The sequence below is a fragment of the Meriones unguiculatus genome, assembly GCF_030254825.1.
Source record: "Meriones unguiculatus strain TT.TT164.6M chromosome 13 unlocalized genomic scaffold, Bangor_MerUng_6.1 Chr13_unordered_Scaffold_39, whole genome shotgun sequence".
NCBI lineage: Eukaryota > Metazoa > Chordata > Mammalia > Rodentia > Muridae > Meriones > Meriones unguiculatus.
In genome coordinates, this window is record NW_026843648.1 from 2365476 (window position 1) to 2385098 (window position 19623).

Consider the following 19623-nt stretch of genomic DNA (forward strand, 5'->3'; position numbering starts at 1 on the left):
GTGGGATATACACAGAAATTGAAGACAGAAAGAGATACATAGTGGGACTACTCTTTAAAATAAAAAAAGAGTGAAAACAATGACAAAAAGCAAATTATTAATGAAGACTGAAAACATATTAACATACTTATTCAGTAATTTTGACCAGTGATGAACTTATAAGATAACTAATTCATTGTTGAGGTCCTAACAATTTTAGATGGAAGGTGAGATACAACTAAGTAATCTAACCAAGCCATAAAATTAATTTTCGTTATCCTTAAATCCCTCTTTTATTCTTAGATCCTTTATTTCCTGCAAGTTATTCAGACATTGAGTTAATGTTTATTTAACAGAGTTTGCATCTGGAGGAATCAGCCTTTTCACATAAAGAGATTTGAGGGAAAATTAGAATTTCATGGAGTCCATGGTTTCACTAGATGTTCCCTAAGGGGAGATAAAAATGTGTCTTTACAATCATTATTCCTACCAGGCAGGCAGATTAAAGGGATGAAAGAGTGGGAAACTGAAGAGCTTTAAGATCCAATAGGATATATTTTGCATACAGGTCTTTCACTTGCTTAGTTAGAGTTAAATCGGGGGACTTTATGTTATTTGTGACTATTTTCAGGGTGTTGTTTCTTTTTTGGCCCTTTTGTCTTTTGTATACAAGAGGGCTTCTGATGTTTTTGAGGATTTTTTTTTTTTACCCAGCCACTTTGCTGAAGGCATTTATCAGCTGAAGGAGTTTTCTGGCAGGCAAATTGTGGGACTAGAAATGATCATCTTGAGTGAGGTAACAAAGAAGCACAAAGACAAACATGGTATATACTCACTAATAAGAGGAATAAACATACTGAGATCTATACTCCTGGAGAATCTGGACAACAGGGAAGACCCTACGGAAAATGCTCAATCCTTATTCAAAAGGGCAAGGATGATAGACATCCAAAGAAGAACAGGGAATAAGACAGGAGCCTATGACAGATGGACTCTGAAAGAATCCACTGATGGAGGTATTGAAGCAGAGGCTGAGACTCATAGCCAAACTTTGGGCAGAATACATGGAATTTTATGAAACAAGGGGGAGAAAGTAAGACCTGGAGGGGAATGAGGTCCAAAAACCAAGAGTCCACAAAAATACTGCTCCCTGGGGCCCCTGCAGAGACTGACACCCCAACCAAGGACCATGCATGGAGAAGATCTAAAACCCCTGCTCAGGTGTGGCACATAGACTCTCTCTCTCTCTTTATCACACACAGCACATGCACATGCACACACACACACACACACACACACACACACACACACATTGTTGAAGATGAAGTAAGACAGACTCCAGCAGGTAGATTCCAAAAAGCTTCTTCTCTTTATTTAAGCTTCTCTTCATTTAGCTTCTCTTACAGTCTTTTTTTTACTTTATACAATCACATACACACATACATATGTACATACATATATACACATTCACATACTGGGTAGACAGAGCAAACTCCGGAGAGTGAATTTTAATTCATCCTAATATATGCAACTTGGTGGATGGAAGTAACTCCAAAAAGTAAGTTCCAAACCACCTTACATACATACAAAATGGTGGATGGAGCAAACTCCAAAGAACATGAGCCAAACCACCTTACCTACATATACATACATCATGATTGATGGAAAAAGCACAAAAGAGCAAGTTCCATCCCAACCTTACATACATACATATACATACAACTTCTCAGATGAAACAAACTCCAAAGAGTGAGGTCCAAACCACCTACATATATAGACCTTGGTGGATGGAACAAGACCTAGAGTGCCAGTTCAGACTACACTTTTACTCTTTTTCCACACCTTATCTATCCCAGTAAGATCCTTATAGCAATATTAAACACACAATGTGGTTACACTCTATTTTTCTTTAAGTGAAGAATTACAATGAACATACACACACACACACACACACACACATACACACAAACAACCCACATATTCCCCAATACCTTCACATGATCAAATGTTATACATATTATGGGTGAAGAACAAGTTATTCCAAGACCCCATATACACTTGCAATTAACCAACTTGTGATCAATTAACAAGATGAGCAAGCAACATAACTACTCAGCCATCTTGTCTTTACTGGCAAGCAGAAACTTGGGGTAATTAAAAGAGCAATTATATTAAAAAGTAATCACATAAAAGTCTTAAAAGGATCATGAATCTAAAGTTTTATATGTATAAAACAATCAGCCACCTCTACATTAAATCTTGAAGGGGTATGTACCTTAATAACTTTTATTAAATCATATCAAGAACCTGAGGGCAAAAACAAGTATGAATAAATCAATCCCTGTCTCAGCTACAGGCCCAGCTGGACAGTGTCCAGTCAGCAAGTGTTAACTTTGGCTTTTGTTTCTTCTCACCAATCTTAAAGTGTCCCTGGCTTTACTATTAAGAGGGTACTTTTCTTAATTTCACATGGATCTGTAAGATTTTTTACGTAAGACCCATTAGCAAAAACATCTTACCTGACCTCACTAAACAATCTATAAGTTGATATGGGGAAGGGAGGTTAGCCCAGATTCTAGGCAGGAAAATTCAAGGTAGGGAGTGGGATATGCCAGCCAAGAGAACCATATTAAGCTTTGGAAGGACCAACAGATTTCTGGGAGAAAATTGGCAAGTAGGTCGGTTTTAATATAGGCACCTCTCACATTTCTGCCAGATTTAAAACCTACATCTATAGAAATATAAACTGTAGAGAGCAACATGGTCTCCACTGAGTAATGACTATCAAAAGAACCCACAAGGAAGAAGGGTAGCAAAGAAGAAGATTTTTTTTTCTTTTCTTTCTTTATATTTTCTATTTCTTCCATGAAGACAGGCCGTTATCCAGGCTGGCCTCAATTTTCTGCTCTTATTTCTTCTCCATAGGCCACTGAGATTGGCTCAGAAGATTCCTTACACTGAAGCTTACCTGCAACCTTACTGTGAAATAAACATTAGGTGTAACCCATTTTATAGAGTCCCACCCCCAAGGCACTGGTTGACTGGGCAAGAAACATCTGAAATATGAAAGGCTATCATGTCTGAAACTTTTGATCCCAAGCATTTCATAGATAAGTTGGTTTTCCTCCTGCCTTGGGGGCTGTTTCCCTCCAACCCAGGAAAGCAGAAGGGGCAGAAGATGAGGTGCCATGCTTAGAAAACCAGCAAGCATGACAGATTCAGACAATCTGGGAACCAAGGCAGAGAGCAATTTTAACTTTAATTCCAGAAAACAAAGGTTATATACCCCTTGGGGAGTGAGTGGAGTGCTCCAAGGATTGGTGTATATAAATGTTTAAAACTAGGCATTTCAAGGATTCTTTTTTATTCTTTATTGATTACACTTTATTCACTTTGTATCCCCCCTGTGGTTCCCGCCCTCCTCTCATCCTAATCCTTCCCTTTCTCTGCCCTCTGCATGCATGCCTCTCCCCAAGTCCATTGATAGGGGAGGTCTTTTCCTTCCTTCTGATCCTAGTCAATTAAGTCTCATCAGGAGTGGCTGCATTATTTTCTCTTGTGGCCTGGTAAGGCTGCTTCCCCCTCAGGGGGAGGTAATTAAAGAGCAGGCCTCAAGGATTCTTGATTTGCATTAAACAGCACATCCTTATTGTACACACATAAACAAAGTACCTAATTATCCTATAGGTGAAGGGAGGGAAGAGTTAGCTTGGATCTGTGTCAAAGACCATCTATCAAATGTGCTTGGAGGCATCTATGTCTAAAGACACTAACCAGATGAAGTCAGAGATCAGGAGGCTCTGGTGGAGAGAGGGAGTCCTGCACCTTAATGCCTAGCTCAGAAAGGCTATCCAGACTTTGAGCGCTGCAACCTGAAACAGAAAGGTACTTCCAACCAGATAAAAGATATTCATCCTGAAATTAGCATGTAATTGAAAAAAATGAAGATCTTTTGTTGGCAGAGCTCTTAAGCTTTTCACATTCAAACTCAGGTCCTCAAGAGCAACAAGTCTCTTAATCAGCCATTTCTCTAGAGTTCCAAAGTTCATATCCTACTGTGAACAATACAGTGAAATCACAATCTCCTTTGACTTCACTTTCAGACAGTCTGAAAGTCTCTTCAGGCCTCCAGGGTTCCCTGCATTCATGTGCACATACTTCCACAAAGACCCAAACAAACATACTTAGCTAAAAGTAAAATAAACCTAAAAATAAATGTTTAAAAATCAAGTTATAAATGCTTTCTCTTTTACTAGAAGCAGATGAGCATGTAACTTGGTACAAAGCTGAAGATTTTCTTGAGCTCCTTATTCTCCTCCTCTCTCAAATGTTGATATTATAAGCATGTGTATCAAAATCCTTAAAAACCTATTTTTAAAAATACTATTTCATTAATGAAACTTCGCAGTCATACAGAAATGCACTGTTAACATGCACACAATATATATATATATTATATATATATTATATATATATTGATATTGATATATCAGCATGTGTGTGTTTCTGTGCACCCATACACATATGCAGATATAAATTTGTAAGTATATAGGACAAGTATATGGTGTCTTCCTCCATTTGTACAAACACTTAATTTAAAAAATAATTTAAATATTAATAACAGTTGAATACAATTAATACAGTCATATTGTTACCTAAAAATTAATCAGAATTATCATGACGATGGCATTTTCTCAAGACTTTAATCCCAGCACTCTGGAGGCAGAGGTCGAGGATTCCCTGAGTTTGGGGATATTTTTGTCTACAGAGTAAGTTCCAGGAAAACATGGCTAAACACAAACAAAACTAATTTAGTTGATTAAAAAATTTGAGAGGTTTATGCAGCACAAAAGACCACATAAACTAATATTTTATGAATCTCTTAATTTCTTTTGTAATATTTTTATGTTCTCCTAAAGCACTGAGTGATCTTTTTTATCTGGTGGTAGTCTGGGATACAGTTGTTCACTTCTGGACAAAGAACAGCACGTCCCTGAGAACACAGGTACCAAATTCTCTCTAGAATAAATTCGAGTGCTCAAGGGAGTTGACTAGTTCAAGGCATCTGTTCTGACTATGGGAAGTAGAAATGAGGTTCACACCAGGTACTACAATTAGCTTTTAAAATGAGGCTTTCACTATCACACAGCAGTCAGTGCCTGTGGTGATATGGAAGTATTCTATCTCTTTGGCTAAGCTGGTATGGGATTGTGGCCAATTTACAGGGTTTCCCAGGCTCAGACCCAGCATGGCAGGAGGTAGATCCAGTGAAATGTAGGCCTGTTGGGCTGAAAAGCTGGTCTAGGCCCAGTGGGTGCACTGCTTGAGGTCAACATGGTTTTTAGAAGTCCAGCAGTATCCAGCCCGTGTTACACCCAGTTCGGGAGCCCCCAAAAGATCTACAGGAATCGACACTGTTGCAAAACACATGAGGGTCTTTTTATTACAAGCTCAAGCCCAGGTGGCTGACCTTTACAAAGACATTTGGGTAAGTGACCCCCCAGCTCCAGGAGATCAAGGTTTTTAAAGAAACAAAAATGCCAGTGGGGTAGTACAAGCCTTGGAATTACAGGATTGGGTAAGAGGAACAAAATGCAAATGGGGTGGTCTCTATGGAAGCTGACATTTAAAATGACTGGTCTATTTTTAGGCGCCAAGACTGCTAATGGTCTGGCCTAGCTGCCTGGGAGACATCTGACCTCTAGTTCTTTGGGGCCATGTGACTCCAGTCATACCCTGAGGTTTATCTGGCTGGGGGCTGCTGCTGGCCCATTATCTGAAAGGAATGTGGGACTCGGCCCTAGCCTCTGGGCTAGCCCTCTGCTCTGAAAGAAATGTGGTCTTCTGATTCTGCCCCAGCCCCAAGAATTAACTCTAACCTTTCATTAGGTTAGCAAGTAGCCAAGTTCTGGGAGCTCAGTGGCAAATCTCAAGGGAGGAGGGGAAACCCTCTCTCCTCCAGAATAAAAGACTGACCAATTTTAGTTGGCTGTGGTGGAAAGCTGATGGTATCACAATGTTAATTTCCTGTGAAATCAGGGATTTATAAACCTTGGGCTTAGAGGATGAATGTGTTTGGTTTCCTGGGGCTAGATGCTCAGGATAGTTGATCTATATGTTGTGGTGCAGTACGTCATTTGCATGCAATATCCCAGTCCTATGACATAGAGAATATATAAATTAATTATTCTGTGGTGGGGGAATATCTCCAGGTATAGTTGAAAGGCATTTTCTGAAAGCTAACATATTCTTAGCATTGGGTGGTGTATTTACAGGATTCCCTAGGTGCTTGCTGAGCGGGGTTCTTATCAGGAAAGAGTCAGGCCTGTAATCTTCACTTAGGATGTGATGTTCCTTAATATCTGGGGTTCCCTACATCAGGCAAAAATAGAACCCCACTGAAAAAGGGAATCCACTGTATAGACCTAGTGACGAGGCTATCTGGAATGTCATACTTCAAAATAACCAGCGGAGTGCCACAACTGAGGTTCTGCAACCATTCCTCAGTATCAACTCTGTTTAACAGTGCTCCTTACCCAGTACAAGCCTGTCTGTTTGCTTGTTTATTTCTCTTGCATTGGTGGGAACTAAACTCAAAGCATTCTGCACTGGCAGATCGTTTAGCAAAAACATACATTCCCACACTTTTTTGTCAGTATCAATAACAGCTAGTCCATGCATGGTCCTAGGTATCTGCCACAGGAAAAGACCAATTACATCTGATATCACATTGTTTTTAAGGAATACATATATGACATTAGTTAGCATATTGTTTACGAGGGGGCTTCAGTTTTGCCTTCATAAATGTGAAATTTACTTATAAATAAATGATAAAAGCCTGGAAGGCAGAGTCTATCAACACACAATCATACTTCTTTAGTTTAGAGTAAGGTTTCTGGGTCTCTACATTTAAAAGCAGATAGGGAGAAATCAAAGTGGTATGTGACCCAGGAGGAAGAGGCAGAGGGGGATATATGGCTTAGAAACAACGCTATTACATGTACCATCACATTTATGAATCTTATAGTTTAAACATAATTATATAAACATAAACACAATTGTGTTGGATATATAGAAGGAGAATTTGGTGAGGGAAGGAAACTTGAGGTAAATGAAGCACGGAACAGAGAGAAATGGGTGTATCTTATATAGGATTACTACTGCTATTATAAAATATCATAACCAAAAAATCAACTTAAAAGAATGGGAAATTTTATTCTTCTTCAACATCCAGGTTACAGTCCATCACTAAGAGAAGTCAGGGCTGGGATTCAAACAGAGAAGGAACCCAGAAGCACAAGCTGAGCAGAGGCCATGGAGGAGTGTTGCTTACTGGGTTCCTCCTCATGGCTTGCTCAGGTTGCTTTATTGAGAAACCTAGGGTCACCATCAATGGCTGCATCACCTACAATGGATTGGATCTTACCTCATCAATTACTAATTAAGAAAATGTGTTTTGAGAGTCGGGTGCTGGGGTTGGGGATTTAGCTCAGTGGTAGAGCGCTTGTCTAGCAAGCACAAGGCCCTGGGTTCGGTCCTCAGCTCTGGAAAAAGGAGAGGGGAGAGGGGAGAGGGGAGAGGGGAGAGGGGAGAGGGGAGAGGGGAGAGGGGAGAGGGGAGAGGGGAGAGGGGAGAGGGGAGAGGGGAGAGGGGAGAGGGGAGAGGGGAGAGGGGAGAGGGGAGAGGGGAGAGGGGAGACCAATAAGACAATTAAAGAAGATCAAAGTTATTCAAATAGAAAATAAAGAAGTTGAAGTATCACTATGTACAGATAATAGGATAGTATACATGAGTAACTCCAAAAAATTCTAACAGGGAACACCTCACTTACAGCTGATAAACACCTTCAGCAAAGTGGCTGTAAACAAAAATAACTTATCCACCATATTTCTAAATCTAAATGAAATGAATAATTTTCATGATCAATTCCACTTACCAAAGCTTAATCAAAATGAGATAATTGAATAAAATATTCCTATATCACCTAAGGAAATAGAAGCAGTCTACAAAGTCTCCCATGAAAAAAACAAACAAACAAAAAATAAAGTCCAGGGGCAGATGGTTTCAGCACAGAATTCTACTAGACCTTCAGAGAAGAGCTAACACAAATACTCTTCAAACAATTTCAAAAAATAGAAACAGAAGGAACACTACCGAACTCATCTATGAAGCCACAGTCATCTTGGTACCTCAACCTCAAAAAGACCCAACAAAAAAAAGACAATTTCAGGCCAATCTCCTTTATAAATATTAGTGCAAAAATACTCAACAAAATACTTGCAAACCGAATTCAAGGACACATCAAATGTAGCATCAACTACGACCAAGTAGGCTTCATCACAGGTATGCAAGGATGGTTCAATATACAGAAATCCATCAATGTGATCCACCATGTAAACAAATTGAAGGAGAAAAACCACACGATCATCTCCTTAGATGCTGAAATAGCATTTGACAAAATCCAACATCCATTCATATGTAAAGTATTGGAGAGATCAGGTATACCTAAACATAATACAGGCAATATACAGCAAGCCTATAGCCAATATCAAACTTAATGGAGAGAAAATTAATCAATCAATCCCACTGAAATAAGGGACAAGGCAAGGCTACCCACTCTCTCCATATCTATTCAACATAGTTCTTGAAGTCCTTGCTAGAGCAATAAGACAATGAATGGAGATCAAGTGAATACAAATCAGAAAGGAAAAATTCAAAGTTTCACTATTTGCAAATGATATGATAGTATGCCTGTGTGACCACAAAAATTCTACCAGAGAACTTTTATAGCTGATAAACACCTTCAGCAACGTGGCCACAAAATTAACTCAAAAAAATCAGTAGCCCTCCTGTATACAAAAGACAGAAGGGCTGAGAAAGAAATTACGGAAACAACACCCTTCACAATAGCCACAAAGGGCATAAAGTACCTTGGTGTGACCCTAACCAAGCAAGTCAAAGACTTGTATGAAAAAAAAATTCCACTCACTGAAGAAAGAATTAGAAGAAGATATCAGAAGATGGAAAATCTCCCATGCTCATGGCTTGGTAGGATTAACATAGTAAAAATGGCCATCTTAGAACGAGCAATCTACAGATTCAGGGCAATTCCCAACAAATTACCAACACAATTCTTTACAGAAATTGAAAGAAAAATTCTCAACTTCATAGGGAATAACAAGAAACCCAGAATTGCTAAAACAATCTTCTACAATAAAAGATCTTGTGGAGGTATCTCCATCCCTGATCTCAAGCTGTACTATAGAGCAACAATACTAAAAGTTGCATGGTACTGGAATAGAAACAGACTGGACTGGTAGATCAATAGAATTGAATAGAAGACTCTGAAATGAATCTACTTATGGACACCTGATTTTTGATGAAGTTGCCAAAACCATTCAATTGAAGAAAGAAAGCATCTTCAACAAATGATGCTGCTATAACTGGATGTGCACATGTAGAAAAATTTGAATAGATCCATACTTATCACCCTTCATAAAACTAAAGGCCAAAGTCGATCAAAGTTCTCAATATAAAACTAGACACACTAAACCTATTAGAAGAAAAAGTGGGGAAAAGCTCTGAATTCATTGGCACAAGAAACAACTTCCTGAATAGAACATCAACAATTACAGGCTCTAAGAGCAAAAATGGGACCTCATGAAAAATGAAAAGCTTCTGTAAAGCAAAGGACACTGTTGTCAGAACAAAAAGACAGCCTACAGATTGGGAAAGGATCTTCACTAACCCTATATCTGTCAGAGAGCTAATATCCAGAATATATAAAGAACTAAAGAAGTTAAATAGCAATGAATTGGTTAATCCAATTTAAAAAATGGGGTACAGAGCTAAACAGATAATTCTCAATAAAGGATTATCGAATGGCAAAGAAACACTTAAAGAAATGTCCAATATCCTTAGTCATCATGGAAATGCAAATCAAAACGACTCTGAGATTTTACCTTACTCCCAACAGAATTGCTAAGATAAAAATTCAAGTGACAACACATGCTGGAGAGGATGTGGAGAAAAGGAAAGCCTACTACACTGCTGGTGGGAATGTAAGTGTACAACCACTTTGGAAAACAATCTGGCACTTTCTCAGACAATTAGGAATAGTGCTTCCTCAAGATCCAGCTATACCACTCCTAGGCATATATCCAAAAGATGCTCAAGTACACATCAAGGACATTTACTCAACCATGTTTGTAGCAGCTTTATGTGTAATAGCCAGAAGCTAGAAACAACCAAGGTACCCCTCAGTTGAGAAATGGATGCACAAATTGTGATACATTTACACAATGGAGTATTACTCAGCAATAAAAAAAACAACGAAATCATGAAATTTGCAGGTAAATGGTGACAACTGGGAAAGATCATCCTGAGTGAGGTATCCCAGAAGCAGAAAGACACAGGGTATATACTCACTCATAAATGGAAATTAGATATATAATATAGTATAAACATAATAAAACCTGTGCACCTAAAGAAACTAATCAAGAAGGAGAACTCTGGCTAAGATGCTCAATCTCCATTCAGAAAGGCAAAGAAGATGGACATCAGAAGAGGGAGCAAACAGGGAACAGGACAGGAACCTACCACAGAGGGCCTCTGAAAGGCTTTACCTTGCAGAGCTTCAGAGCAAATGCTGAGAGTCATAGCAAAACTTTGGGCAGAGTGCAGGGAATCTTATGAAAGAAGGGGGAGAGAGTAAGTCATGGAAGGGACAGGAACTCCACAAGGAGAGCAACAGAAGCAAAAAATTTAGGCACAGGAGTCTTTTGTGAGATGGATGCTCCAAAAAAGGACCATGCATGGAAATAACCTAGAACCCCTGCACAGATGTAGTCCATGGCAGTTCAGTATCCAAGTGGGTTCCCTAATAATGGGAACAGAGATGGTCTCTGATAAGAATTGATTGGCCTACTCTTTGAAAACCTCCTCCTGAGAGGGGGAGCAGCCTTGCCAAGCCACATAGGAAGAAAATTCTGCCACTCCTGATGAGACCTGATAGACTAGGATCAAAACAAAGAAGAGGAGGACTCCCCTATCAGTGGACTTGGGGAGGGACATGAGTGGAGAACAGGGAAGGAGGGTGGGATTTGGAGGGGTGGAGGGAGGTAGCTACAGGGGGATACAATGAGAATAAACTGTAATTAATAAAAATAAAAAAATAAGTTAAAAAAGTATCAGTAGCCATCCTGTACACAAAAGACAAATGAGCTGAGAAAGAAATTAAAGAAAGAACATTCTTCACAAAGGACACAAGAGACAGACTATCTGGGTGTAACTCTAACCAAGCAAGTCAAAGACTTGTATGAAAAAACTTCAAGAATCTGAAGAAAAACATTTATAGGAGAAAATGAGTGAAGAAGGTTGGAATTGCAAGGGAAGTAGGGAGGGGACTACAGCTGGGATACAAAGTGAATAAATTGTAAATAATATAAAAAATAAAAGCTCAATTTGAAAAAGAAATTAAAGAAGATACCAGAAGATGGAAAGATTTCCCATGTTCAAGGCTCAGCAGGATTAACGTAGTAAAAATTGCCATCTTACCAAAAGCAATCTACAGATTCAATGCAAGTCCCATCATATTACCAACACAAATTTTTACATATCTTAAAAGAGAAATTATCCACTTCATGTGAAATAACAAGAAAACAAGAAACCCAGAAGAGCTATATATATGTATATATATATATGTGTGTGTGTGTGTGTGTGTGTGTGTGTGTGTGTGTGTACAAGAAAAGATCTGGAATATCTCTATTCCTGATCTCAAGCTGTATTATAGACAAACCAAATAAAAATTGCATGGTACTGGTACAGAAACAGAATGGTGGATCAATGGAATTAAATAGATGACCCAGAAACAAACCAACACACATATGGACACCTGGTTTTGGACAAAGATGCCAAAACCACACAATAGAAAAAAGATAGCAACTACAGTAAATGGTGATGGTGACTGGATATCTGCAAACTGAAAAATAGATGCATATAGATGCATACTTACAATCCTGCACAAAACTAAAGTCCAACTGGATCAAAGTCCTCAACATAACACCAGACACACTAAGTCTGTTAGAATAAAAAGTGTGGAATAACACAACCAAAATATCTAGGCCCAAGGGTCTCTTCTGAGACCCAACCAAGGACCATGAATAGAGATAACCTTAAACCACTGCACAGATGTAGCACATGGGAGCTCAAGCTGCAAGTAAGTTCCCTAATAAGGGGAACAGGAGATGACACTGACATGAACTCAGTGGCTGGCTGTTTGATCACCTCTTCATGAGGGGGTGGAGGGCAGGCTTACCAGTCCTCAAAGTAAGACAATGCAGCCAGTCCTGATGAGACCTGATAGGATTCAGTCAGATGGAAGCCTTGGAGGTCCAACCCTAGCAGTAGACAGAGGGAGGGGCATGGGAGTAGAAGAGGAAGTGAAGGTGGTATTTGGAGGAGATGGGGGAGGGGGACATAGCTGGGATACAAAGTGAATAAACTGTAATAAGTAAAAACAAAATCAGATGTATATAGGCAGTAGATACAGACATATATACCAAAGCATAATATATTAACAGTGGCTCAGAGTTCCTCATCTTTCTGTAATACTGATAATGCAATCTGGGTCTTTATATTTATGCAGCTATCTATATTTGTAGCAATAAACTATTTATTATATGAAAAAAAATTCAGAAAATCAATGAAACCAAGAGGTGGTTCTTTGAGAAAATCAACAAGATAGACAAACCCTTAACCAAACTAACTAAAAGGCAGAGAGAAACTATCCAAATCAGCAAAATCAGAAGTGAAAAGGGGGACATAACAAGGGACACTGAGGAAATTCAAAGAATCATTAGGTCTTACTTCAGAAGCCTACACAACACTAATTTCAAAATCTAAATGAAATGGACAGTTTTCTTGATAGATTTCATTTACCAAACTTGAGGATTCTTAATCTAAACTAATAATCTTTTGATGATGTATTCTTTGTAAATGATTTTAAATTCTGTCCTATTTTTATACAGATTCATCATAGCCTAAAAGCATAAGAAAGCCACCATGACACCTAAAACTTCACTGATGCTCTTTGCTTGTACTGTATCATCTCAGAGCAACTGCACAACTTCTAAATCTCTTAGATTCTCAATTTTTATCTATCCACACCAGCATTGCCAAAACTATGAAAGAATGGAGTCTATCTCTTAAATGATTTCACTGAAGGAAGCAACAATTAGTCATGCATAGCAGCTTTAGGCAAAAGGGGGAAGAGTGCAGACCAAGGGCTGTGTGGTGCAGGCAACTGGTGAGACTCTCAAGGAGGTTTGTGTTGGAGGCTGAAGAATTATGGGAGAAGTATTGTCATAGTGCTGACAGTAATAAACTATGCAAAGTAGTCAATAAATGAGAAAGAAAATAACCAGGGTACTGAGTTGTGAGAGAATCCAGGTTAAATCTACAGCCAAAAATGTCATCAAAGTGAGTAACCAATCACTGGAGAAAAAGTCAACATAAAAGCTCAAGGACCAAATTAGATCTCTCAAACTGCAAATAAAGAGATTCACTCATGAGATGTTTCCATTGAAAATCAAAAAACATGTGCTCGCTTCGGCAGCACATATACTAAAATTGGAACGATACAGAGAAGATTAGCATGGCCCCTGCGCAATCGAAGAAGATATCAGAAGATGGAAAGATCTCCCGTGCTCATGGATTGGTAGGATTAACATTGTGAAAATGGCCATACTGCCAAAAGCAATCTACAGATTCAATGCAATTCCCATCAAAATACCAACTCAATTCTTTACAGACCTTGAAAAAAAGATTCTCAGCTTCATATGGAGAAACAAAAAACCCAGAATCTCCAAAACGATCCTGTACAACAACAGATCATCTGGAGGTATCTCCATCCCTGATCTCAGGCTGTACTACAGGGCAACAGTAATAAAAACTGCATGGTATTGGCATAGAAACAGAAAGGAGGATCAATGGAACCGCATAGAAGACCCAGAAATAAATCCACACACCTATGAATACTCGATATTCGACAAAGAAGCCAATTCCATTCAATGGAAAAAAGACAGCATCTTCAACAAATGGTGCTGGACCAACTGGATGTCTACATGCAGAAAAATGAAAATAGATCCATATTTATCACCCTGCACAAAACTAAAGTCAAAGTGGATCAAGGACCTCAACATAAAACCAGATACCCTAAATCAATTGGAAAAAAAAGTGGGGAACAGCCTAGAACTCATTGGCACAGGAGACAACTTCCTGAACAGAACACCAACAGCACAGGCTCTAAGAGCAACAATCAATAAATGGGACCTCATGAAACTGAAAAGTTTCTGTAAAGCAAAGGATACCGTCATCAAAACAAAACGACTGCCTACAGATTGGGAAAGAATCTTCACTAAACCTTTATCTGACAGAGGACTAATATCCAGTATATACAAAGAACTAAAGAAGCTGAAAAGCAGCAAACCAAGTACTCCAATTAAAAAATGGGGAACAGAGCTAAACAGAGAATTCTCGACAGAGGAATATCGAATGGCAGAAAAACACTTAAAGAAATGCTCATCCTCATTAGCCATCAGGGAAATGCAAATCAAAACGACCCTGAGATATCACCTTACACCCATCAGAATGGCCAAGATGAAAAACTCAAGCAACAACACATGCTGGAGAGGTTGTGGAGAAAGGGGAACCCTCCTCCACTGCTGGTGGGAATGTAAACTGGTACAACCACTCTGGAAAGCTATCTGGCGCTTTCTAAGACAATTAGGAATAGTGCTTCCTCCAGACCCAGCTATACCACTCCTAGGTATATACCCAAAGTTCACTCAAGTACACAAATGGGATACTTGCTTAACCATGTTTATAGCAGCTTTATTTGTAATAGCCAGAACCTGGAAACAACCCAGATGCCCATCAATAGAGGAATGGGTACAGAAATTGTGGTATTTTTACACAATAGAATACTACTCAGCAATCAAAAAGGAGGAAATCATGAAATTTGCAGGCAAATGGTGGGATCTAGAAAAGATCATTCTGAGTGAAATATCCCAGAAGGAGAAAGACAAACATGGGATATACTCACTTCTATAGACCTATAAGATATGATAAACATAATGAAATCTATACACCTAAAAAAGATAATCAAGAGAGCAGACATGGCATAAGATGATCAATCCTCGTTTAGAAAGACAGATCGGATGTGCATTGAACATATGACAGGAGTCTACTGAGCGCATCTGAAAGACTCTAACTAGCAGTGTTTTCAAAGCAAAGACTCATGACCAAACCTTTGGCAGAGTACACGGAATCATAAGAAAAAAAGGGGAGTTAGTCTGATGGGGAAAGGATAGGAGCTCCACAAGGACCAAATATATCTGGGCACAGGGTCTTTTCTGAGACTGACATTCAACCAAGGACCATGTATGGATATAACCTAGAACCTCCACTCAGATGTAGCCTGTGGTAGCTCAGTAACCAATTGGTTTCCAAAAGTGAGGGGAACAAGGACTATTTCTAACAGGAACTCAATGACTGGCTCTTTGGTCTCCCCACCCCCGAAGGGAGGAGCAGTCCTGTTAGGCCACAAAGGAGGACTTTGCAGCCAGTCCTGAAGATACCTGATAAAACAGGATCAGATGAATGGGGAGGAGGTCCCCCCTATCAGTGGACTTGGAAAGGGGCATGGTGGAGATGAGGGAGGGAGGGAGGGACTGGGAGGGAATGAGAGATCGGGACACGGCCTGGATACAGAGTTAATAAAATGTAACTGATAAAAAAAATAATAATAAAATAAAAACAATGAAAAAATAAAAAAGAAAAAATTAATATAAAATATTAATTAATAATAATTTAAAATAAAAAATTATTATTAAATTAACATCAACAAATTTGCAATAAATAAGTAATTATTTATTAATATGCATTATTAATAAATATAATTATTAATAAATAATCATTTATTTTTATTAATAATTCTTTTCATTGGCGATCTTATTAATAATTAATTTTTATTTTATTAATTATGGATAACATATATTTATATTATATATAAATATATAATATAAATGTATAATATAAATATATTTTTATATTAATGCATATTAACATTTTTATTAATAATTATTTATTTTTACTAATAACTCTTATCAACATTTTTAAAAATTAATTATTTATTTTATTATTTATTCATAACATATATTTATATATAAATATATAATATAAATACATATAAATATGCACCATATTAATGCATATTAACATTCTTATTAATAATTATTTATTTTATTAATAACTTTTATCAATATTTATTAATAATTAATTATTTATTTTATTGTCCATTAATAATATATCAATAAATATAATTATTAATGACTAAATAATACTAATAATTAATTATTTATTAGTATGTTGTTAATGAAGATAGTTATTAATAAATAATTAATAAAATATTGATAGTAAAATAATATTAATATTAATATTCCTCCATTGCTGGTGGGAGTGTAAACTTGTACATTCCTTTTTTAAAGTAATCTGGAGGTTTCTCAAAAAATCATGAATAGCTCTATCTCAAGATCCAGGTATACCACTCCTAGGTAGATACCCAAAACATGCTCTACCATTCAATCAGGACATCTGTTCAACTATGATCATAGCAGATTTATTCTTAATAGTCAGAATCTGGAGACAACCCAGATATCTCTCAAGTGAAGAATGGATAAAGAAACTGTGGTACATTTACACAATAGAATACTGTTTGGCTATTAAAAACAAGAGTATTATGGAATTTGCAGGCAAAATGTAGAACTAGAAAAGGTCACCCTGAGTGAAGTAACTGAGAAGCAGAAAGACACTCATGGTGTGTACTCAATTATAAGTGGATATTAACCATATAGTACAGCATAACCATACCACAATTCACAGACCCAAAGGAGATAAGTAACAGGGAGGACCCAAAGAAGGGTGCTTAAATCACACTCAGAAGGAAATAGAAGAGATATCAGAAGTGGTTAAAGAAAAGGAACAAGGTAGGAGAGGGAGCATAGAGAGAAATGAAAGTGGAGATCAGACCTTGGGAGAGCAGAAGCAGGAGGACAGAGAGAAAATAAACAGAGTGGGGACATCTCTTTGACAAGCAGGAGACCTATGACAACCTAGAGGCTTCTGGGAGAATATGGGGATGATCTGGCTGAGACACCTAGCAGCAGGGGTTATGGAGACTGAAGAGGACACCCTCTTACTAGATAGGACCCCTTGTTGAAAGGGGAACACCAAGTAACCCACAAAAACATTGACTCCAAATTTACTCTATCTACAAGATGTGCAAGGATAAAGATAGAGCAGAGATTGAGGGAATCTACAACCAATGCCTGACACTATCAATGATACTTTGCTGTGATCACAAATAAATGCCCAGCATAGCTGTCTCTGAGAGTCTCCATCCAGCAGCAGATAGAAACAGATGCTGAGACTCACAGCCAAACCCTGGGTAAGGCATAGGGAGTCTTGTGGAAAAGTGGGGTCTTTGTGTGCAGAGATAGAAGTATCTGGAGTGGACAGGAACTCCACAAGAAGACCAAGAGAGCCAGCTAAACAGAGTCGAGAGCATCTTGTGGAGACTGAAGCACCAATGAAAGACCATGCATAACTAGGCACCCTATACAAATATAGGCACATGCCTCTAATCTCAGCACTTAGAAGGGAGACTCTGACTGATCTCCAAACTCAAAGAAAGCCTAGTCTACATAGTGAGTTTCAGGATAGCCAGGGCTACATGAAGAGACCTTTGTTGTGGTTAGTCTAAAAATATTTATTAACCCACTATCACAGTCAATAAAAGACACAGACAACTGATAGATTTTAGAATAGCCTTATATCACCTGGGGCAAAGTAGATAGTAACCTTCTAAACAACCTTTACTTCCAAGCCCCAACCCAGGCTGCCTTCCACCCATAATTCCATAAACACTTGCATATTCTCTCATATGTATAATTTCCTCCATCCATACCAACATATGCTTCTTTCAAGCTAAGCTGTGATAGCTCTCTGCTTTCTTCCTCTACCTCTTCCAGTACCTGTCTTTCTACCCACCATTCTTCTGTGCCCAAAGCCCAAGAACCATAGTCCCATCTACCTCCTTCTGCCCTGCCCGGGTATAGGTATACTAATCATCTAGTAATAGATAATTGAAAAATATTCCTTCACATCCCATGGTTACAGGAGATAGTTAAACATCATAACAATATCCATGGCATGGCAGTAACCAGATCTCAAGGCACTGAAATAGCATTTGAATACATAACACATGACTAGTCCTCAACAGACACTGGAGAGAGAGAGAGAGAAGTTATTAGGTCAGAGAAAAATGAAAAATCACTATCAATTGCCAGCAAGCAATAATATTGCAAGGAGAAGTTCATACAGGGCCATTGGACAGACAGAAAAGCCTGCAGTTTGCATTGAATGATATGGTCTTTATGGGCTATATCAACTTAGTAGAGCCCTGTGTTCAGACCTGTGGTTCCTAAGAATGGATAAGAAGAGATGAAGAGGCAGGTAGAGCCAGAGCCTCTTCCCACATGTTTGTGTCTCACAGCATGATGACATTTGCTCCAAGGCTCTCACTAAACTTCCAGCATCAATGACAGAAAACAACTGCTTTTACTCGCTTGGCTGCTTTATAGAAAGAACCTTAATGCCAGAGATTCGAGGAAGAAAGTTGTGGTTTTTAAATACATTGTCTCTCCAAAGTCAGTTTAATTCAACAGGACACAATGATGTACAGTCATAAAAATCCTAGCTGGTGCTGATGAGATTGTTCAGCAGATAAAAAGGACTTGTACCAAGTCAGATGGACTGAGTTAAATCACCTGAAGGTACAAAACTTACTTCCACAATTGTTATCTGACCTACATATGTGCCTGATGGCATGTGTCCCCCTTGGTTTGAAGTAAAATATAAACAATCACAACAAAGTCTCTAACATGGTCTTTGAAAGCAATAATAGGATGACACAGCTAAGGCCTTGGCAAATGATTTATGCTCTAGCATTAAAAAATAAAACTTCTGCACATGTAAAGTCAACAATAAAGTGAAAGTGTGGGCTTCTAAAGAGAAGTGAGTGGATGTGGCAAGGAGATAGTATTACAAATTTTCAGAGCACTGAATGTATTTCATGTAATGAAAATTCATTACATTCAGAAAATGTAATGAAGTTTCAGAAGAGGTTAGGACACTGGATAAAACATCAAAACCCTTTAAAAAACAGTGTGCAATGTTCTCAAGTTAATTAGGACTATAAGCAGTGACATTTAATGACTGACATGTGAAAGTACCTTCACAAAAGAGATGTCCATTACTACAGTTCTGGGCTGGTATTGTCCTTGCATAAGTAGGGCACCTTCTCCTAAAAAGAGTTGACTTGATGGAACTTTCCAGAATACTCACCCCCATATTTTTTCATACTTTTTATAGCATTCTACATCATATTTCCAAATACCCTGAAGAGACAAACAGTATGAAATCCATTATTGTCCTGTATGCACTGACTCTTGTGCAGCCAGAGCACAAAAACCTCAAATCCCATGAAATCAGGTTTATTGTCTCTGACAGAGAAAAGTTCTTCAG

The 19623-nt window shown here is 38.3% G+C and overlaps 1 long non-coding RNA gene and 1 other non-coding gene across 3 annotated transcripts in view; one reads left to right on the forward strand and one right to left on the reverse strand.

The window, feature by feature from the left end:
* Positions 1-1325: 1325 nt before the first annotated feature.
* Positions 1326-19623, reverse strand: part of LOC132651078 (uncharacterized) — a 31065-nt gene continuing 12767 nt past the window's right edge. Inside the window, exon 4 of one of the 2 annotated variants that reach the window (XR_009588981.1) lies at positions 1326-7523. This is a non-coding gene — a long non-coding RNA (uncharacterized LOC132651078). Of the gene's footprint in view, positions 7524-17781; positions 19497-19623 lie in introns of those variants that run through there. The other variant, XR_009588980.1, reaches the window with a different exon arrangement.
* On the forward strand, positions 13579-13690 carry LOC132651098 (U6 spliceosomal RNA). The gene has a single exon (XR_009588988.1). It is a non-coding gene; the product is annotated as a U6 spliceosomal RNA (small nuclear RNA).